A 22,500-nucleotide genomic window follows, 5' to 3' on the forward strand; every position below is an offset into this window, starting at 1 on the left:
ACTTTTGGTGGTGCACCCCGCACGAACAATCCCGCCTCGACCAGCCTGAACAATTCCCCTCTCGAAGGAAGGCCTCGGCCTTAATCGTCCACGACAAACAGCTCGACGAGGCATGAAGCACCCACGGGAGCCGGAGCATGACGATGCAGAGTCTCGGTTCACAGGAGCCTGGGAAGAACATCCCGTACGGAACCCTTTACCCGAAAACATCCGAACCGCACATGCTCGCGACAGTCCTGCCGTTAGAGAATGCACCGTGCACGCGACCGAGTAAGGCCACTCAGAGACATCCATTTCCCAGGTATATGCCCCCTACGCACTTTTGGTGGCGCAACTCGCACGAACAGTCCCACCTCGACCCCGTAAACAAGCTTTTTTGCCTCGAAGAGTTCGTCGGAGACGAAGAAGCAACCTTCAGTGCAAACGTAGCACTCTTTTGTGCAACCGCCCAAACAACGCCCCCTCTACCCTCTGTCGAAACACTCGGCATTGCTGCTCCCTAAGGTGAGCTTCTCCTCATAGGCAATTCCGCTCTTATCCGGTCACGTTTGTGTGCCCGAATTTCGCAAGGCAACCTCCATGGGACATGGAAAAGACTCGAGAAGAGAGCTCGCTCACGGGAGAGAGAAGCCAAGGAGACCACGAGAGTGCTGAGAGTGGGACAGCGCTGAATAGGCGGGAGAAGCCTGCGCGTATAAACGGAGATATATATCCAATTGCAACGAAGGAACGTGCCAAAGATCGAGAACAATGGCAGAAATGCTAGTAACGTGCACTTCGGGACCAACGCATCACCGGAAGACAACCGCCAAACATCGAAAGAGTCGCGATGCTCCGCAACCTACGTGCAAAGCGGTCGCACACCGGGTAAGGGAGTGAGAGCCCCAAACATAGCTGGGCGAGGCGCTCACTCCGCTCTTTAATATCTCGTTAATACCGCCAAGGAAATGGCACAAGCACACACACACAAGCATCCTCGGAAGAGGACAGTTCGAGTGACAGGTCAAATCCAAGAGTTCCGAAGACTACCTCCAGGAACAATCGGGAACAAGACCGATTACAAGTCGTCGAGTCTGTTACTGGGCGAACACGAGATGCGCACAGGAAATCGATCAGCCCTCACAATGGCCCAAGGCCAGAGATCGGACTGCTACGATTTACCCCAACAATCATCGTGCCACTCTTCGCAGAGTGATAGACGCCAACGAGCCCGCGCATAGCAATCGAGGTGTAAAAAGGGCGTTGAAGGCAGGAAGCCTGGACGAAAGAGGCTACGAGGTCACCTCGAAGCGGTCTAAGAATCGGGCGCACTTGGGGCGACTACCAGTGCCAACCCCTTATCCCGCGGTGCGTCCGACACACAGAAATTTCCAAGGCGGCCAAGGAGCCTCCCCGCATAGCAATCGGGGTGTGAGGTTACGGATGCAGCATTGATAGCAATCGAGGTGTGAGGCGAAGGATGCAGAAGTGAGAGCCGAGGGATGTAGCAGAGATAGCAATCGGGGTGTGTGATGCAGAAGAGATAGCAATCGAGGTGTGCGGTGGGAAGGGCCCAGCAGCCAGAATGCATGAAGCGACGGATGAAGCAGTGATGACAACCGGGCTGTGAGGAGAGGAGGGATGCAGCCAAGAAAGCAATCAGGGCTCGAGGCAAGGGATGCATCAAGGATAGCAATCATGTTGTGAGGCGAGATTCCAAAGGCTAAACGTGAGAGGCTGCAGGGTCGACTCAGAGAGGTCTATGCATGTGAGAGGCTGAAAGCAAGGTCGACTCGGAGCGGTCTATGCATCGGGCGCGCTTGGGGCGACTACCAGTGCCAACCCCTTATCCCGCGACGCGTCCGACAAAGAGAACGTTCCAAGGCGGCAGAGGAGGTTACCAGCCGAAGGATGCAGTAGCAATAACAGGTATAGTTCCGCGGCGGCCGAGAAGACTCACCGCATAGGAATCGGGATGCGAGGCGAGGGATGCGGCGGGAAGGCCCCGACGGCTAAACGGAAGAGGCTGCAGGGCCGCCTCGGAATGGTCCAAGCATCGGATGCGATTGGGACGACTACCAGTGCCAACCCCTTATCCCGCGATGCGTCCGATACACAGATAGTTCCAAGGCGGCCGAGGAGCCTCACCGCATATCAATCGGGGTGCGAGGCGAGGGATGGGGCGGGAAGGCCCCAACGGCTAGACGGAAGAGGCTTCAGGGCCACCTCGGAATGGTCCAAGCATCGGACGCGCTTGGGGCGACTGCCAGTGCCAACCCCTTATCCCGCGATGCGTCCGATACACAGATGGTTCCAAGGCGGCCGAGGAGCCTCACCGCATAGCAATCGGGGGTGCGAGGCGAGGGATGGGGCGGGAAGGCCCCAACGGCTAGACGGAAGAGGCTTCAGGGCCGCCTAGGAATGGTCCAAGCATCGGACACGCTTGGGGCGACTACCAGTGACAGCCCCCTATCCCGCGATGCGTCCGATACGAAGATGGTTCCAAGGCGGCCGAGGAGCCTCACCGCATAGCAATCGGGGTGCGAGGTGGGGGATGCGGCGAGATGGCCCCAACGGCTAGACGGAAGAGGCCACAGGGCCGCGTCGGAATAGTCCAAGCATCGGACGCGCTTGGGGCGACTACCAGTGACAACCCCTTATCCCGCGATGCGTCCGATACGAAGATAGTTCCAAGGCGGCCGAGGAGCCTCACCGCATAGCAATCGGGGTGCGAGGTGGGGGATGCGGCGAGATGGCCCCAACGGCTAGACGGAAGAGGCTGCAGGGCCGCCTCGGAATAGTCCAAGCATCGGACGCGCTTGGGGCCACTACCAGTGACAACCCCTTATCCCGCAATGCGTCCGATACGAAGATAGTTCCAAGGCGGCCGAAGAGCCTCACCGCATAGCAATCGGGGTGCGAGGTGGGGGATGCGGCGAGATGGCCCCAACGGCTAGACGGAAGAGGCCACAGGGCCGCCTCGGAATAGTCCAAGCATCGGACGCGCTTGGGGCGACTACCAGTGACAACCCCTTATCCCGCGATGCGTCCGATACGAAGATAGTTCCCAGGCGGCCGAGGAGCCTCACCGCATAGCAATCGGGGTGCGAGGCGAGGGATGCGGCGAGATGGCCCCAAAGGCTAGACGGAAGAGGCTGCAGGGCTGCCTCGGAATAGTCCAAGCATCGGACGCGCTTGGGGCGACTACCACTGCCAACCCCTTATCCCGCGATGCGTCCGATACACAGATAGTTCCGAGGCGGCCGAGGAGGTGGGGGATGCAGCGAGATGGCCCCAACGGCTAGACGGAAGAGGCTGCAGGGCCGCCTCGGAATAGTCCAAGCATCGGACGCGCTTGGGGCGACTACCAGTGACAACCCCTTATCCCGCGATGCGTCCGATACACAGATAGTTCCGAGGCGGCCAAGGAGCCTCACCGCATAGCAATCGTGGTGCGAGGTGGGGGATGCGGCGAGATGGCCCCAACGGCTAGACGGAAGAGGCTGCAGGGCCGCCTCGGAATGGTCCAAGCATCGGATGCGCTTGGGGCGACTACCACTGCCAACCCCTTATCCCGCGATGCGTCCGATACACAGATAGTTCCAAGGCGGCCGAGGAGCCTCACAGCATAGCAATCAGGGTGCGAGGCGAGGGATGCGGCGAGAGAAAGCCCCAACGGCTAGAGGGAAGAGGCTTCAGGTCCGCCTCGGAATGGTCCAAGCATCGGACGCGCTTGGGGCGACTACCAGTGACAACCCCTTATCCCGCGACGCGTCCGATACACAGATAGTTCCAAGGCGGCCGAGGAGCCTCACCGCATAGCAATCGGGGTGCGAGGCGAGGGATGCGGCGAGAAGGACCCAACGGCTACACGGAAGAGGCTTCGGGGCCGCCTCGGAATGGTCCAAGCATCGGACGCGCTTGGGGCGACTACCAGTGACAACCCCTTATCCCGCGACGCGTCCGATACACAGATAGTTCCAAGGCGGCCGAGGAGCCTCACCGCATAGCAATCGGGGTGCGAGGCGAGGGATGCGGCGAGAAGGACCCAACGGCTACACGGAAGAGGCTTCGGGGCCGCCTCGGAATGGTCCAAGCATCGGACGCGCTTGGGGCGACTACCAGTGACAACCCCTTATCCCGCGACGCGTCCGATACACAGATAGTTCCAAGGCGGCCGAGGAGCCTCACCGCATAGCAATCGGGGTGCGAGGCGAGGGATGCGGCGAGAAGGACCCAACGGCTAGACGGAAGAGGCTTCGGGTCCGCCTCGGAATGGTCCAAGCATCGGACGCGCTTGGGGCGACTACCAGTGACAACCCCTTATCCCGCGACGCGTCCGATACACAGATAGTTCCAAGGCGGCCGAGGAGCCTCACCGCATAGCAATCGGGGTGCGAGGCGAGGGATGCGGCGAGAAGGACCCAACGGCTAGACGGAAGAGGCTTCGGGTCCGCCTCGGAATGGTCCAAGCATCGGACGCGCTTGGGGCGACTACCAGTGACAACCCCTTATCCCGCGACGCGTCCGATACACAGATAGTTCCAAGGCGGCCGAGGAGCCTCACCGCATAGCAATCGGGGTGCGAGGCGAGGGATGCGGCGAGAAGGACCCAACGGCTAGACGGAAGAGGCTTCGGGTCCGCCTCGGAATGGTCCAAGCATCGGACGCGCTTGGGGCGACTACCAGTGACAACCCCTTATCCCGCGACGCGTCCGATACACAGATAGTTCCGAGGCGGCCGAGGAGCCTCACCGCATAGCAATCGGGGTGCGAGGCGAAGGATGCGGCGAGAAGGACCCAACGGCTAGACGGAAGAGGCTTCGGGTCCGCCTCGGAATGGTCTAAGCATCGGACGCGCTTGGGGCGACTACCAGTGACAACCCCTTATCCCGCGACGCGTCCGATACACAGATAGTTCCAAGGCGGCCGAGGAGCCTCACCGCATAGCAATCGGGGTGCGAGGCGAGGGATGCGGCGAGAAGGACCCAACGGCTAGACGGAAGAGGCTTCAGGGCCGCCTCGGAATGGTCCAAGCATCGAACGCGCTTGGGGCGACTACCAGTGACAACCCCTTATCCCGCGACGCGTCCGATACACAGATAGTTCCGAGGCGGCCGAGGAGCCTCACCGCATAGCAATCGGGGTGCGAGGCGAGGGATGCGGCGAGAAGGACCCAACGGCTAGACGGAAGAGGCTTCAGGGCCGCCTCGGAATGGTCCAAGCATCGGACGCGCTTGGGGCGACTACCAGTGACAACCCCTTATCCCGCGACGCGTCCGATACACAGATAGTTCCGAGGCGGCCGAGGAGCCTCACCGCATAGCAATCGGGGTGCGAGGCGAGGGATGCGGCGAGAAGGACCCAACGGCTAGACGGAAGAGGCTTCAGGGCCGCCTCGGAATGGTCCAAGCATCGGACGCGCTTGGGGCGACTACCAATGACAACCCCTTATCCCGCGACGCGTCCGATACACAGATAGTTCCGAGGCGGCCGAGGAGCCTCACCGCATAGCAATCGGGGTGCGAGGCGAGGGATGCGGCGAGAAGGACCCAACGGCTAGACGGAAGAGGCTTCAGGGCCGCCTCGGAATGGTCCAAGCATCGGACGCGCTTGGGGCGACTACCAGTGACAACCCCTTATCCCGCGACGCGTCCGATACACAGATAGTTCCGAGGCGGCCGAGGAGCCTCACCGCATAGCAATCGGGGTGCGAGGCGAGGGATGCGGCGAGAAGGACCCAACGGCTAGACGGAAGAGGCTTCAGGGCCGCCTCGGAATGGTCCAAGCATCGGACGCGCTTGGGGCGACTACCGTTGCCAACCCCTTATCCCGCGATGCGTCTGATACACAGATAGTTCCGAGGCGGCCGAGGAGCCTCACCGCATAGCAATCGGGTTGCGAGGCAGATTATTGGGAAGGGAACCCCCTGGGATGCGGCTCAAGCAGTGCCCAAAGGGACTGGAATGACCCAAATGCTATACGAGGGCTCAAATCGAATTATCGATTTGGCCACGACATGGACGCATCGGAACGACTACCTTTGCCGAACCACTCGCAATTGCATCCATACCGAAACCAATAGACATTTCCGTTAGAGCCCTCGCATAGCATTCGGGAATCTCGCATGCCCCTCTAAATCGACCAATGCTGGCGCTCAACGAAAATCCGAGCGCTACCACCGTTCGAGCGCCAGCATTGGTCGAGTTAGAGGGGCACGGGGGAGAATGCTCCAGTCAACACCTCCCCTATATAAGTTATTTGTCCGATTCTCGCACAACCGTAGTCTGCCTCGTCGAATCAAACAACGGTCCCAGATTCCGACTTCCGTTCCGTAGAGACCCAAAAGCTAGATGGAGGCTCGCAAGAAAGAGAGTCGGCGCATAGCAATCGGGTTTCTCGAACGTTTAGGGACCGAGCTCACTTGCGGATAGGGCAAAATCCGCCAAGCAACCCAAAAGCTAGACGGGGGCTCGAATCGAATCGCCTAGGCGGCCACAACAACGACGTGTTGGATCGACTACCAGTGCCAAACCATTCAGCAAGACTAGTCTGTGTCGAGGCCGGATAGAGATTCTCAGAGAGCGCCCGTATAGCATTTAGGAGACCTGCCGCGTCCCTCACACTCGACAAATGGTGGTGCACGTTTATAAATCCGAGCGATCCCAACCCTTTCAAGCACCAACATCGGTCGAGATAGAGGGGCACGGAGGGGGCTGCGTGAGACAACACAGTCCCCTATATAAGTTATTTGTCCGATTCTCACACATCCGAAGAATGGTCATCAAATCGGACAACAGCCCAAACTTCCGACTTCCGTCCCAGAAAGCCCAAGAGCTATCTAAAACGTTCATGGCCGGAACTCGATCGCGGCTATACCAGTCCGCCAAGCAACCCAAAAGCTAGACTGGAGCTCTAGTCGAATCACCTCTGTGGCCATTGCAAGGACGTGTTGGAGCGACTACCATTGCCGAACCATTCCGCAGGTCGAGTCCATACCAAGGCCGCATAGAGATTCACGATGAGCTCCTGCATAGCAATCAGGAGACTTGCCGTGTCCATCACAATCGATAAATCCTGGTGCAAGATTTTTGCATCCGAGCGCTCCAACCAGTCGAGCACCAGCATCAATCGACATAAACGGGCACGGGGGGAGGATGCTCGAGAACACTACCTCCCCTATATAAGTTATTTGTCCGATTCTCAAGCAGCCGAAGTCTGGTCATCGAATCGGGTCAAAGACCACAACTTCCGACTTTACCCACAATGCAAGTCATCGAATCGAACATCGGCCCCCGAGTCGGACTCCATGCCGTATGTCAGGTCATCGGACCCAAATTCCGCCTTCCTGCGCATGGCGGGCCATCAATATCAACTCGGTCATCGGACCCAAACTCCGCCTTTCTGCGCATGGCACGCCTTCAAATCGGTCATCGGACCCAAATTCCGCCTTCCTGTGCATGGCGGGCCATCAACATCAACTCGGTCATCGGACCCAAATTCCGCCTTTCTGCGCATGGCACGCCATCAACTCGGTCATCGGACCCAAATTCCGCCTTCCTGCGCATGGCAGGTCATCGGACACAAATTCAGACCTCGCCAATATGCCTACGTATCGAATCGGTCATCGGACCCAACTTCCGACTTCATCCATACTGTAGGGTCTTTGAGGTTGGCGCGGTGCGCTCAACCCGGGGAGTCGACCCATCGAAGCATACACCTCCCCTATATAAGCTATTTGTCCGATTCCCACACCTGTGTAGTTTGCACCTCTGACCAGGACATCGACCCCAACTTCCGAACTCGACTGCAACGACGGCACCAGCGCCTTGGTGCGCACCTTGCGACGCACAGTCCCAACATTCGCCTTCCTGCACATGGCAGGTCATCGGACCCAAATTCCGACCTCGCGAGTATGCCTACATATCGAATCGGTCATCGGACACAACTTCCGACTTCATCCATACCGTAGGGTCTTTGAGGTTGGCGCGGTGCGCTCAACCCGGGGAGTCGACCCAACGAAGCATACACCTCCCCTATATAAGCTATTTGTCCGATTCCCACACCTGTGTAGTTTGCACCTCCGATCAGGACATCGACCCCAACTTCCGAACTCGCCTGCAACGACCGAACCAGCGCCTTGGTGCGCACCTTGCAACGCACAGTGCCAACATTCGCCTTCCTGCACATGGCAGGTCATCGGACCCAAATTCCGACCTCGCGAGTATGCCTACATATCGAATCGGTCATCGGACCCAACTTCCGACTTCATCCATACCGTAGGGTCTTTGAGGTTGGCGCGGTGCGCTCAACCCGGGGAGTCGACCCAACGAAGCATACACCTCCCCTATATAAGCTATTTGTCCGATTCCCACACCTGTGTAGCTTGCACCTCCGATCAGGACATCGACCCCAACTTCCGAACTCGACTAAAAAGACCGCACCAGCACCTTGGTGTGCACCTTGCAACGCACAGTGCCAACATTCGCCTTCCTGCACATGGCAGGTCATCGGACCCAAATTCCGACCTCATGAGCATACCTACTAATCGAATCGGTCATCGGACCCAACTTCCGACTTCATCCATACCGTAGGGTCTTTGAGGTTGGCGCGGTGCGCTCAACCTGGGGAGTCGACCCATCGAAGCATACACCTCCCCTATATAAGCTATTTGTCCGATTCCGACACCTGTGTAGTTTGCACCTCCGCTCAGGACATCGACCCCAACTTCCGAACTCGCCTGCAACGACCGAACCAGCGCCTTGGTGCGCACCAAAAGTGCGCACTTTTGGAGGGCACTTTTGTGCGCTCCAAAGGTGCGCACTTTTGGAGGGCACTTTTGTGCGCTCCAAAGGTGCGCACTTTTGGAGGGCACTTTTTGGAGGGCACTTTTGTGCGCTCCAAAGGTGCGCACTTTTGGAGGGCACTTTTTGGAGGGCACTTTTCTGCGCTCCAAAGGTGCGCACTTTTGGAGGGCACTTTTTGGAGGGCACTTTTCTGCGCTCCAAAGGTGCGCACTTTTGGAGGGCACTTTTTGGAGGGCACTTTTCTGCGCTCCAAAGGTGCGCACTTTTGGAGGGCACTTTTTGGAGGGCACTTTTCTGCGCTCCAAAGGTGCGCACTTTTGGAGGGCACTTTTGTGCACTCCAAAGGTGCACACTTTTGGAGGGCACTTTTTGGAGGGCACTTTTCTGCACTCCAAAGGTGCGCACTTTTGGAGGGCACTTTTTGGAGGGCACTTTTGTGCGCTCCAAAGGTGCGCACTTTTGGAGGGCACTTTTTGGAGGGCACTTTTGTGCGCTCCAAAGGTGCGCACTTTTGGAGGGCACTTTTGTGCACTCCAAAGGTGCGCACTTTTGGAGGGCACTTTTCCTGCGCTCCAAAGGTGCACACCTAGGTGAGCACCTTCGACCACACCTTGTAGCACACCAAACTCTGACTTTCGACTTCATCCGCAATGCAGGGTCTTTGAGGTTGGCGCAATGCGCACAACCAGGGGAGTCGACCCATCAAACCCAACACCTCCCCTATATAAGCTATTTGTCTGATTCTCATACATGCGTAGCCTGCAGGAGCAATTAGGACATCGACCCCAACTTTCGGCTTCTAAACGAAAACAAGGTCTTTGAGGTTGGTGTAATGCGAACAACTAGGGGAGTCAACCCATCAAACCCAACACCTCCCCTATATAAGCTATTTGTCTGATTCTCATACATGTGTAGTCTACAGGAGCAATTAGGACATCGACCCCAACTTTTGACTTCTTAACGAAAACAAGGTCTTTGAGGTTGACGTAATGCGCACAACCAGGGGAGTCGACCCATCAAACCCAACACCTCCCCTATATAAGCTATTTGTCCGATTCTCATACATGTGTAGCCTACAGGAGCCATTAGGACATTGACCCCAACTTTTGACTTCTTAACGAAAACAAGGTCTTTGAGGTTGGCGTAATGCGCACAACCAAGGGAGTTGACCCATCAAACCCAACACCTCCCCTATATAAGCTATTTGTCTGATTCTCATACATGTGTAGCCTGCAACAACGATTAGGACATCCACCCCAACTTCTGAATTCGTCTGCGTTGACCGCACCAAAGGTGCACGCCTTGGTGCTCACCAAAATCCGACTTCCGACTTCTTCTGCTATGCGGGGTCTTTGAGGTTGGCGCAGTGCGCACAACCAGGGGAGTCAACCCACCGAATGCAACACCTCCCCTATATAAGCTATTTGTCTGATTCTCATACATGCGTAGACTGCAGCAATGATTAGGACATCCACCCCAACTTTTGACTTCTTAAACAAGACAGGGTCTTTGAAGTTGGTGCAGTGCACACAACCAGGGGAGTCGACCCATCAAACGCAACACCTCCCCTATATAAAGCTATTTGTCCGATTCTCATACGTGTAGTCTGCAGCAGCGATTAGGACATCGACCCCAACTTCCGAATTCGTTTGCATTGACCGCACCAAAGGTGCACGCCTTGGTGTGCACCTTGGAGTGCACTTTGGTGCTCACCTCGGTGCACACTTTGGTGTGCACCTCGGTGTGCACCAAAGGTGCGCACCTTGGAGCGCACCAAAGGTGTACACTTTGGAGCGCACCACATAGGGTCTTTGAGAGGTTGGCGCAGTGCGCACACCAAGGTGGGTGTTGAGGTGCGTGCCGAGGTGGGTGGGTGCTAGGGTGCGCTCCATGGTGGGTGCCAGGGTGGGTGCGTGCTAGGGTGGATTCCAAAGAGGGTCATAGGGTGGGTGCCAAGGTGGGTTGGTGATATAGTGGGTTCAAAGGTGGGTACTAGGGTGGGTTCCAAGGTGGGTCACAAGTTGGGTGCCAGGATGCGTGGGTGTTAGGTTGGGTGCCAAGGTGGGCTCCTGCGTGGGTGGGTGCTAGGGTGGGTTTCAAGGTGGACGCGAGGGCGGGTGCCAAGGTGGGTAACAAGTTGGGTGTTAGGATGGGTGAGTGCTAGAGTGGGTGCCAAGGTGGGTGGGTGCTAAGGTGGATGCCAAGGTGGTTCACAGGGTGGGTGGGTTCTAGGGTGAGTTCCAAGGTGGGTCACAGGTTTAGTGCTAGGGTGCGTGTCAAGGCGGGTGTCGAGGTGCCTGGGTGCTAGGGTGTGGATGCCAATGTGGGTCATAGGGTGGGTACTAGGGTGGGCTGCAATGTGGGTGCCAAGGTGGGTAACATGCTCGGTTGGTTCTAAATTGGGTGTCAGGGTGGGTGTGCACCCACCTTGCCCGAGGTGGGTGCCAAGGTGCCAGTGTGGGTGGGTGCTAAGGTGGATGCCAAGGTGGGTGAGAAGGTGGGTGATAGGTTGAGTGGTAGGATGGGTGGGTGCCAAGATGGGTCACAGGGTGGGTGCAAGGGTGGGTAGGTGCTAGGGTTGGTGTCAGGGTGGGTGGGTGCTAGGTTGGGTTCCAAGGTGGGTGCGAGGGTGAGTGTCAAGGTGGGTCACAGGTTAGGTGCTAGGATGGGTGAGTGCTAGGGTGCAAAGGTGCCAGGGTGGGTGCTAGGATGGGTCGATGCTAGGGTGAGTGGCAAGGTGGGTCCACAAGTGTCAAGGTGGGTGCCGAGGTGGGTGCCAACTTGGGTTCCAAGGTGGGTGCCAAGTGGGCGACTGCTATGGTGGATGCCAAGGTGGGTCACGGGGTGGGTGCCAAGTTGCTAGGTTGTGTTCCAAGGTGGGTGCCAACGTGGCTGCTAGGGTGCGTGGGTTAAAGGGTGTGTCACAACGTGGGTGCCAGGATGGGTGCGCACCCACACTGGCCAAGACGGGTGCAAGGTTGGGTTCCAAGCCCGGTCACAGGCTGGGTGCTAGGATGGGTGGGTGCCAAGGTGGGCACCAGGGTGGGTGCACCCACCCTGGCCAAGGTGGGTCACGGGGTGGGTCCTAGGGTGGGTAACGGGGTGGGTACTAAGGTGCGTGCCAAGGTGGGTCATGGGGTGGGTGCCAAGGTGGGCACCAGGGTGGGTGTGCACCAACCCTAGCCAGGGTAGGTCACGGGGTGGTTGTCGGGGTGGGCGTCAAGGAGCCAAGGTGGGTGGCAAGTAGCCAAGTTGCGTGCCAAGGTGGGTGTCGGGGTGGGTGCCAAGGATCCAAGGTGGGTGCCAAGGAACCAAGGTGGGTGTCTGGGTGGGTGCCGAGGTGGGAGCCAGGGTGGGTCCCAAGGTGAGTGCAAAGGTGGGTGCCAGGGTCAAGGTGAGTGCCAATGTGGGTTCCAAGGTGCCAGGGTCAGGGTGAGTGCCAATGTGGGTTCAAAGGTGCTAAGTTGGGTGCGAGGTTGGGTGCGAGGGTGGGTGGGTGCCAAGGTGTGCTAGGTGGAAGCCCGGGTGGGTCGGCATCCCATGGGTGTCGAGTTGGGTGCCTGATGGGTGCTTCTTGTCAAGTTTTAGTCGTCGGGACTCATTTCGAGCCTTAGAGGTCGTTTCTTGTCCGGTTGCCCTGTCTTCGACCTGGGAACCCAATTTTGGTCCTCGGGTCCCATTTTTTTTTGTCTCGCATCCCACTTTTGGCCTGTGGCCTTTTCGGGGTCGATTCTCGTTTTGGGCATCAGAGCATGTTTCTTCTCCTAAAACCCAATATTTGTTTATTAAGTCTCGGAACACATTTTTGTTCTCGTGGACCCATCATGGGTCTTGGAACGCATTTGTGGTCCTTGGGTCCCATTTTGCATCCCGAAACTTGTGTTTTGGTGCTTGATCCCTATTTTGGGTGCCCACCTTGCACCAAGTGCGCACCCGGGGCAAACCGAGCGCCTTGGTGCACCGGGGCAAGATCGAGCGTGCACCCGAGGCGCCCCGAACATGCACCAAGGTGCACTCGGCCCACATGTGAGCGCAGGTCGTTGCGCCCGAGGTGGTGTGTGGGCACCGCGTTGCAGACGGGACACTGCACGCACACGACGCCCCGTCCAGGTGCACGCACGTAGGCCGGGCCGGGTGCACACCCGACGCCCTAGCAAGGTGCGCGCACCCGGGCAGGGCTCACACTTGGCGAACGGGGCGCACTTCGCGAGGGAGGGTGTGCACCTCGACGGGGGTGGGTGGCCGGGGTGGATTCGCACGTGGGTCGCGGTTTGCTAAGTACACACTGCGACAAGCTCATAACGGGTGCGATCATACCAGCGTTAGTGCACCGGATCCCATCAGAACTCCGCAGTTAAGCGCGCTTGGGCCGGAGTAGTACTGGGATGGGTGACCTCCCGGGAAGTCCCGGTGTTGCACCCTTTTTTAGTTTTTCGCCGGGCGTCGCAATGCTATTTGAATAAACCTTTTGCCCGTTTGCGTTCTCGTCGGGGCCGGGCCGGGCCGGGGTGCGCTGCCCGCACTACCGCGCGCGCGGGGGCGACACCGAGCGCGCACCCGAGGCGCCCCGAGCACACAGGCCACGGTGCAACCCGGGCGTTGTGCGCGCACCCCGGTGCGCCCGAGGTGCTGCGCGCACCCAGGTGAAATCGGTGTGCACCTCGGCCAGTGCGCGCTCGGTCGAGTCGCGCACGTTGGCCAAGGTGCACGGTGATGTTTCTTACTCTAAGGTTCCGCACCAGACGCCCGGGACAGGTGAGCGAAGCTGGGCGGGGCCGGGTGCGCGGCCGGGGCAGGTGCACGCAGCTGGAGAGAGCTTTGGAGCACACCAGAGGTGCGCACCTTGGAGCACACTTCGGAGCGCACCAATGATGCGCTCCATTCAAAAGTTTCCTGAAAAGGCAAAAAAAGTTGAGATTATAGAATTTCCCACTTGAGAGATTGTAAAAAAAAAAAATTTAAAATGAAGGAAACGCGGGTGCCAAGGTGTGCGCGCCCGGGTGCGCAGCCCAGCCAAGGTGTGCGCACCAAGGCGCCCACCCTGGCGAAGGTGCACGCAAGGTGCGCACCCGAGGCAAACCGGACAATTAACCCAACTTTCGACTTCGCGCGCACCTGCGCACCTTGGAGCGCACTTCGGAGCGCTCCTTGGTGCGCACCAATCTTGGGCACCTCGGAGTGCACCATGGCGCCCACCAAGGTGCGCACCCGGGGCAAACCGAGCTCCGACTTCGTGCGCACCTTGGAGCGCACGAAAGGTGCGCACCATGGCGCCCACCAAGGTGCGCAGCCCAGCCAAGGCGTGCGCATCAAGGTGCGCACCCTGGCGAAGGTGCGCACCCGGGGCAAACCGAGCTCCGACTTCGTGCGCACCTTGGAGCGCACAAAGGGTGCGCAACCCAGCCAAGGTGTGCGCACCCCGGGCAAACCGAGCTCCGAATCGTGCGCACCTTGGAGCACACTTCGGAGCCCTCCTTGGTGCGCACCGATGTTGCGCACCTCGGAGCGCACCCGGGGAAAACAATGCAATTAACCCGACTTTCGACTTCGTGGGCACCTCGGAGCGCTCTCGGGTTCGCACCTCGGAGCACACCGAGGTGCGCACCTTTGATGCGCTGCCTTCACCAATTTCCAGAAAAGGCAAGAAAACATTGAGAAGGTGTGCGCACCGAGGTGCCCACCCTGGCGAAGGTGCACGCGAGGTGCGCACCCGGGGCAAACCGGGCTCCGACTTCGTGCACGCCATGCTGCGCACCTTGGAGGGCCATGGTGCGCACCTTGGAGCACACTTCGGAGCGCTCAATGGTGCCCAACCCAGCCAAGGTGCCCACCGCGGCGAAGGTGCACGCGAGGTGCGCACCCGGGGCAAACCGGGCTCCGACTTCGTGCACGCCGCACCTTGGAGCACACTTCGGAGCGCTCCTTGGTGCGCACCAGGGCGCGCAACCCAGCCGAGGTGCCCACCCCGGCGAAGGTGCACGCGGGGTGCGCACCCGGGGCAAACCGGGCTCCGACTTCGTGCACGCCATGGTGCCCACCGCGGCGAAGGTGCACGCGAGGTGCGCACCCGGGGCAAACCGGGCTCCGACTTCGTGCACGCCGCACCTTGGAGCACACTTCGGAGCGCTCCTTGGTGCGCACCAGGGCGCGCAACCCAGCCGAGGTGCCCACCCCGGCGAAGGTGCACGCGAGGTGCGCACCCGGGGCAAACCGGGCTCCGACTTCGTGCACGCCATGGTGCCCACCGCGGCGAAGGTGCACGCGAGGTGCGCACCCGGGGCAAACCGGGCTCCGACTTCGTGCACGCCGCACCTTGGAGCACACTTCGGAGCGCTCCTTGGTGCGCACCATGGTGCCCACCAGGGCGCGCAACCCCGCCGAAGGTGCACGCGAGGTGCGCACCCGGGGCAAACCGGGCTCCGACTTCGTGCACGCCGCACCTTGGAGCACACTTCGGAGCGCTCCTTGGTGCGCACCAGGGCGCGCAACCCCGCCGAAGGTGCACGCGAGGTGCGCACCCGGGGCAAACCGGGCTCCGACTTCGTGCACGCCATGGTGCGCACCAGGGTGCCCACCGCGGCGAAGGTGCGCACCCGGGGCAAACCGGGCTCCGACTTCGTGCACGCCGCACCTTGGAGCACACTTCGGAGCGCTCCTTGGTGCGCACCAGGGCGCGCAACCCAGCCGAGGTGCCCACCCCGGCGAAGGTGCACGCGAGGTGCGCACCCGGGGCAAACCGGGCTCCGACTTCGTGCACGCCATGGTGCCCACCGCGGCGAAGGTGCGCACCCGGGGCAAACCGGGCTAGGACTTCGTGCACGCCGCACCTTGGAGCACACTTCGGAGCGCTCCTTGGTGCGCACCATGGTGCCCACCAGGCCGCGCAACCCAGCCAAGGTGTGCGCACCAAGGTGCACGCGAGGTGCGCACCCGGGGCAAACCGGGGTCCGGCTTCGTGCACGCCGCACCTTGGAGCACACATCGGGGCGCTCCCGGGTTCGCACCGGCGTTGCGCACCGTGGTGGGCACCTCGGAGCGCACCGTGGTGGGCACCTCGGAGCACACCAAGGTGGGCAGCGAGGTGCGCACCTTTGATGCGATGCCTTCACTAATTTCCATAAAAGGCAAAAAAAAACGAGATTTTAAAATTTCCGTTTTGAAAGATAGTGAGAAAAAGGGAATGCTGGTGCCATCTTGAGCCCGCCCTGGTGCGCAGCCCAGCCAAGGTGTGCGCACCAAGGTGCCCACCCTGGCGAAGGTGCGCGCCCGGGCAATTAACCCAACTTCCAACTTCGCGCGCGCCAGGGTGGGAGCGCACCCAACAACCGGGCCTGGGAAGAGCCAATGCGAGAAACCCCACCAAACGCTCTGACAAAAAAAGAGGGGGCGCTCCAGTAACCCCGCTTCGGAGCGCACCCTGGGCAAACCCAGCCAGGGTGCCCACCCCGGCCAAGGTGCAGGCGAGGTGCGCACCCGGGGCAAACCGGGCTCCGACAACGTGCACGCCGCACCTTGGAGCACACTTCGTAGCGCTCCCGGGTGCGCACCTCAGAGCACACCAAGGTGGGCAGCGAGGTGCGCACCTTTGATGCGCTGCCTTCACTAATTTCCAGAAAAGGCAAAAAAAAGAGGAGATTTTAAAATTTCCGTTTTGAAAGATAGTGAAAAAAACGGAACGCGGGTGCCATCTTGAGCCCGCCCTGGTGCACAGCCCAGGTAAGGTGCCCACCCTGGCAAAGGTGCGCACCCGGGCAATTAACCCTACTTCCGACTTCGTGCGCGCCAGGGTGGCAACCGGGCCTGGGAAGAGCCAATGCGAGAAACCCCACCAAACGCTCCGACAAAAAAAGAGGCGGCGCTCCAATAACCCCGCTTCGGAGCGCAGCCGGGGCAAACCCAGCCAAGGTGCCCACCCCGACGAAGGTGCACGCGAGGTGCGCACCCGGGGCAAACCGGGCTCCGACAACGTGCACGCAGCACCTTGGAGCACACTTCGAAGCACTCCCGGGTGCCCACCGGCGTTGCGCACCGTGGTGGGCAGCGAGGTGCGCACCTTTGATGCGCTGCCTTCACTAATTTCCAGAAAAGGCAAAAAAAAATGAGATTTTAAAATTTCCGTTTTGAAAGATAGTGAAAAAAACGGAACGCGGGTGCCATCTTGAGCCCGCCCTGGTGCGCAGCCCAGGCAAGGCATGCGCACCAAGGTGCCCACCCGCGGTGCACAGCCCGGGGCAAACCGGGCTCCGACTTCGTGCAGGCCGCACCTTGGAGCACACTTCGGAGCGCTCCTTGGTGCGCACCATGGTGCCCACCAGGGCGCACCCGGGGCAAACCGGGCTCCGACTTCGTGCACGCCGCACCTTGGAGCACACATCGGAGCGCTCCCAGGTTCGCACCAGCGTTGCGCACCTTTGATGCGCTGCCTTCACTAATTTCCAGAAAAGGCAAAAAAAAACGATATTTTAAAATTTCCGTTCTGAAAGATAGTGAAAAAAACGGAACGCGGGTGCCATCTTGAGCCCTTCCTGGTGCGCAGCCCAGGCAAGTTGTGCGCACCAAGGTGCCCACCCTGGCGGAGGTGCGCGCCCGGGGCAAACCGGGCTCCGACTTCGTGCACTGCATGGTGCCCACCAAGGCGCGCAACCCAGCCAAGGTGCCCACCGCAGCGAAGGTGCACGCGAGGTGCGCACCCGAGGTGCACACCCGGGGCAAACCGAGCTCCGACTTCGTGCACAGCCGCACCTTGGAGCACACTTCAGAGCGCTCCTTGGTGCGCACCAGGGCGCGCAACCCAGCCAAGGTGCTCACCCCGGCGAAGGTGCACGCGAGGTGCGCACCCGGGGCAAGCCGGGCTCGGACTTCGTGCACGCCGCACCTTGGAGCACACATCGGAGCGCTCCCGGGTTCGCACCAGCATTGCGCACCTTTGATGCGCTGCCTTCACTAATTTCCAGAAAAGGCAAAAAAAAAAAAAAAAACGAGATTTTAAAATTTCCGTTTTGAAAGATAGTGAAAAAAACGGAACGCGGGTGCCATCTTGAGCCCGCCCTGGTGTGCAGCCCAGGCAAGTTGTGCGCACCAAGGCACCCACCCTGGCCAAGGTGGGTCACGGGGTGGGTCCTAGGGTGGGTAACGGGGTGGGTACTAAGGTGCGTGCCAAGGTGGGTCATGGGGTGGGTGCCAAGGTGGGCACCAGGGTGGGTGTGCACCAACCCTAGCCAGGGTAGGTCACGGGGTGGTTGTCGGGGTGGGCGTCAAGGAGCCAAGGTGGGTGGCAAGTAGCCAAGTTGCGTGCCAAGGTGGGTGTCGGGGTGGGTGCCAAGGATCCAAGGTGGGTGCCAAGGAACCAAGGTGGGTGTCTGGGTGGGTGCCGAGGTGGGAGCCAGGGTGGGTCCCAAGGTGAGTGCAAAGGTGGGTGCCAGGGTCAAGGTGAGTGCCAATGTGGGTTCCAAGGTGCCAGGGTCAGGGTGAGTGCCAATGTGGGTTCAAAGGTGCTAAGTTGGGTGCGAGGTTGGGTGCGAGGGTGGGTGGGTGCCAAGGTGTGCTAGGTGGAAGCCCGGGTGGGTCGGCATCCCATGGGTGTCGAGTTGGGTGCCTGATGGGTGCTTCTTGTCAAGTTTTAGTCGTCGGGACTCATTTCGAGCCTTAGAGGTCGTTTCTTGTCCGGTTGCCCTGTCTTCGACCTGGGAACCCAATTTTGGTCCTCGGGTCCCATTTTTTTTTGTCTCGCATCCCACTTTTGGCCTGTGGCCTTTTCGGGGTCGATTCTCGTTTTGGGCATCAGAGCATGTTTCTTCTCCTAAAACCCAATATTTGTTTATTAAGTCTCGGAACACATTTTTGTTCTCGTGGACCCATCATGGGTCTTGGAACGCATTTGTGGTCCTTGGGTCCCATTTTGCATCCCGAAACTTGTGTTTTGGTGCTTGATCCCTATTTTGGGTGCCCACCTTGCACCAAGTGCGCACCCGGGGCAAACCGAGCGCCTTGGTGCACCGGGGCAAGATCGAGCGTGCACCCGAGGCGCCCCGAACATGCACCAAGGTGCACTCGGCCCACATGTGAGCGCAGGTCGTTGCGCCCGAGGTGGTGTGTGGGCACCGCGTTGCAGACGGGACACTGCACGCACACGACGCCCCGTCCAGGTGCACGCACGTAGGCCGGGCCGGGTGCACACCCGACGCCCTAGCAAGGTGCGCGCACCCGGGCAGGGCTCACACTTGGCGAACGGGGCGCACTTCGCGAGGGAGGGTGTGCACCTCGACGGGGGTGGGTGGCCGGGGTGGATTCGCACGTGGGTCGCGGTTTGCTAAGTACACACTGCGACAAGCTCATAACGGGTGCGATCATACCAGCGAGCGTTAGTGCACCGGATCCCATCAGAACTCCGCAGTTAAGCGCGCTTGGGCCGGAGTAGTACTGGGATGGGTGACCTCCCGGGAAGTCCCGGTGTTGCACCCTTTTTTAGTTTTTCGCCGGGCGTCGCAATGCTATTTGAATAAACCTTTTGCCCGTTTGCGTTCTCGTCGGGGCCGGGCCGGGCCGGGGTGCGCTGCCCGCACTACCGCGCGCGCGGGGGCGACACCGAGCGCGCACCCGAGGCGCCCCGAGCACACAGGCCACGGTGCAACCCGGGCGTTGTGCGCGCACCCCGGTGCGCCCGAGGTGCTGCGCGCGCACCCAGGTGAAATCGGTGTGCACCTCGGCCAGTGCGCGCTCGGTCGAGTCGCGCACGTTGGCCAAGGTGCACGGTGATGTTTCTTACTCTAAGGTTCCGCACCAGACGCCCGGGACAGGTGAGCGAAGCTGGGCGGGGCCGGGTGCGCGGCCGGGGCAGGTGCACGCAGCTGGAGAGAGCTTTGGAGCACACCAGAGGTGCGCACCTTGGAGCACACTTCGGAGCGCACCAATGATGCGCTCCATTCAAAAGTTTCCTGAAAAGGCAAAAAAAGTTGAGATTATAGAATTTCCCACTTGAGAGATTGTAAAAAAAAAAAATTTAAAATGAAGGAAACGCGGGTGCCAAGGTGTGCGCGCCCGGGTGCGCAGCCCAGCCAAGGTGTGCGCACCAAGGCGCCCACCCTGGCGAAGGTGCACGCAAGGTGCGCACCCGAGGCAAACCGGACAATTAACCCAACTTTCGACTTCGCGCGCACCTGCGCACCTTGGAGCGCACTTCGGAGCGCTCCTTGGTGCGCACCAATCTTGGGCACCTCGGAGTGCACCATGGCGCCCACCAAGGTGCGCACCCGGGGCAAACCGAGCTCCGACTTCGTGCGCACCTTGGAGCGCACGAAAGGTGCGCACCATGGCGCCCACCAAGGTGCGCAGCCCAGCCAAGGCGTGCGCATCAAGGTGCGCACCCTGGCGAAGGTGCGCACCCGGGGCAAACCGAGCTCCGACTTCGTGCGCACCTTGGAGCGCACAAAGGGTGCGCAACCCAGCCAAGGTGTGCGCACCCCGGGCAAACCGAGCTCCGAATCGTGCGCACCTTGGAGCACACTTCGGAGCCCTCCTTGGTGCGCACCGATGTTGCGCACCTCGGAGCGCACCCGGGGAAAACAATGCAATTAACCCGACTTTCGACTTCGTGGGCACCTCGGAGCGCTCTCGGGTTCGCACCTCGGAGCACACCGAGGTGCGCACCTTTGATGCGCTGCCTTCACCAATTTCCAGAAAAGGCAAGAAAACATTGAGAAGGTGTGCGCACCGAGGTGCCCACCCTGGCGAAGGTGCACGCGAGGTGCGCACCCGGGGCAAACCGGGCTCCGACTTCGTGCACGCCATGCTGCGCACCTTGGAGGGCCATGGTGCGCACCTTGGAGCACACTTCGGAGCGCTCAATGGTGCCCAACCCAGCCAAGGTGCCCACCGCGGCGAAGGTGCACGCGAGGTGCGCACCCGGGGCAAACCGGGCTCCGACTTCGTGCACGCCGCACCTTGGAGCACACTTCGGAGCGCTCCTTGGTGCGCACCAGGGCGCGCAACCCAGCCGAGGTGCCCACCCCGGCGAAGGTGCACGCGGGGTGCGCACCCGGGGCAAACCGGGCTCCGACTTCGTGCACGCCATGGTGCCCACCGCGGCGAAGGTGCACGCGAGGTGCGCACCCGGGGCAAACCGGGCTCCGACTTCGTGCACGCCGCACCTTGGAGCACACTTCGGAGCGCTCCTTGGTGCGCACCAGGGCGCGCAACCCAGCCGAGGTGCCCACCCCGGCGAAGGTGCACGCGAGGTGCGCACCCGGGGCAAACCGGGCTCCGACTTCGTGCACGCCATGGTGCCCACCGCGGCGAAGGTGCACGCGAGGTGCGCACCCGGGGCAAACCGGGCTCCGACTTCGTGCACGCCGCACCTTGGAGCACACTTCGGAGCGCTCCTTGGTGCGCACCATGGTGCCCACCAGGGCGCGCAACCCCGCCGAAGGTGCACGCGAGGTGCGCACCCGGGGCAAACCGGGCTCCGACTTCGTGCACGCCGCACCTTGGAGCACACTTCGGAGCGCTCCTTGGTGCGCACCAGGGCGCGCAACCCCGCCGAAGGTGCACGCGAGGTGCGCACCCGGGGCAAACCGGGCTCCGACTTCGTGCACGCCATGGTGCGCACCAGGGTGCCCACCGCGGCGAAGGTGCGCACCCGGGGCAAACCGGGCTCCGACTTCGTGCACGCCGCACCTTGGAGCACACTTCGGAGCGCTCCTTGGTGCGCACCAGGGCGCGCAACCCAGCCGAGGTGCCCACCCCGGCGAAGGTGCACGCGAGGTGCGCACCCGGGGCAAACCGGGCTCCGACTTCGTGCACGCCATGGTGCCCACCGCGGCGAAGGTGCGCACACCGGGGCAAACCGGGCTAGGACTTCGTGCACAGCCGCACCTTGGAGCACACTTCGGAGCGCTCCTTGGTGCGCACCATGGTGCCCACCAGGCCGCGCAACCCAGCCAAGGTGTGCGCACCAAGGTGCACGCGAGGTGCGCACCCGGGGCAAACCGGGGTCCGGCTTCGTGCACGCCGCACCTTGGAGCACACATCGGGGCGCTCCCGGGTTCGCACCGGCGTTGCGCACCGTGGTGGGCACCTCGGAGCGCACCGTGGTGGGCACCTCGGAGCACACCAAGGTGGGCAGCGAGGTGCGCACCTTTGATGCGATGCCTTCACTAATTTCCATAAAAGGCAAAAAAAAACGAGATTTTAAAATTTCCGTTTTGAAAGATAGTGAGAAAAAGGGAATGCTGGTGCCATCTTGAGCCCGCCCTGGTGCGCAGCCCAGCCAAGGTGTGCGCACCAAGGTGCCCACCCTGGCGAAGGTGCGCGCCCGGGCAATTAACCCAACTTCCAACTTCGCGCGCGCCAGGGTGGGAGCGCACCCAACAACCGGGCCTGGGAAGAGCCAATGCGAGAAACCCCACCAAACGCTCTGACAAAAAAAGAGGGGGCGCTCCAGTAACCCCGCTTCGGAGCGCACCCTGGGCAAACCCAGCCAGGGTGCCCACCCCGGCCAAGGTGCAGGCGAGGTGCGCACCCGGGGCAAACCGGGCTCCGACAACGTGCACGCCGCACCTTGGAGCACACTTCGTAGCGCTCCCGGGTGCGCACCTCAGAGCACACCAAGGTGGGCAGCGAGGTGCGCACCTTTGATGCGCTGCCTTCACTAATTTCCAGAAAAGGCAAAAAAAAGAGGAGATTTTAAAATTTCCGTTTTGAAAGATAGTGAAAAAAA

The 22,500-nt window shown here is 60.7% G+C and overlaps 2 non-coding genes across 2 annotated transcripts; both read left to right on the top strand.

Moving 5' to 3' along the window:
* The first annotated feature begins 13,089 nt into the window (after nucleotides 1-13,089).
* Nucleotides 13,090-13,208, top strand: LOC131861679 (5S ribosomal RNA). The gene has a single exon (XR_009360712.1). It is a non-coding gene; the product is annotated as a 5S ribosomal RNA (ribosomal RNA).
* A 5,916-nt stretch (nucleotides 13,209-19,124) lies between these two features.
* LOC131861652 (5S ribosomal RNA) lies at nucleotides 19,125-19,247 on the top strand. The gene has a single exon (XR_009360685.1). It is a non-coding gene; the product is annotated as a 5S ribosomal RNA (ribosomal RNA).
* The last annotated feature ends 3,253 nt before the right edge of the window (nucleotides 19,248-22,500 follow it).

This window comes from Cryptomeria japonica, unplaced genomic scaffold, assembly GCF_030272615.1.
Source record: "Cryptomeria japonica unplaced genomic scaffold, Sugi_1.0 HiC_scaffold_32, whole genome shotgun sequence".
In the NCBI taxonomy this organism is placed as follows: domain Eukaryota; kingdom Viridiplantae; phylum Streptophyta; class Pinopsida; order Cupressales; family Cupressaceae; genus Cryptomeria; species Cryptomeria japonica.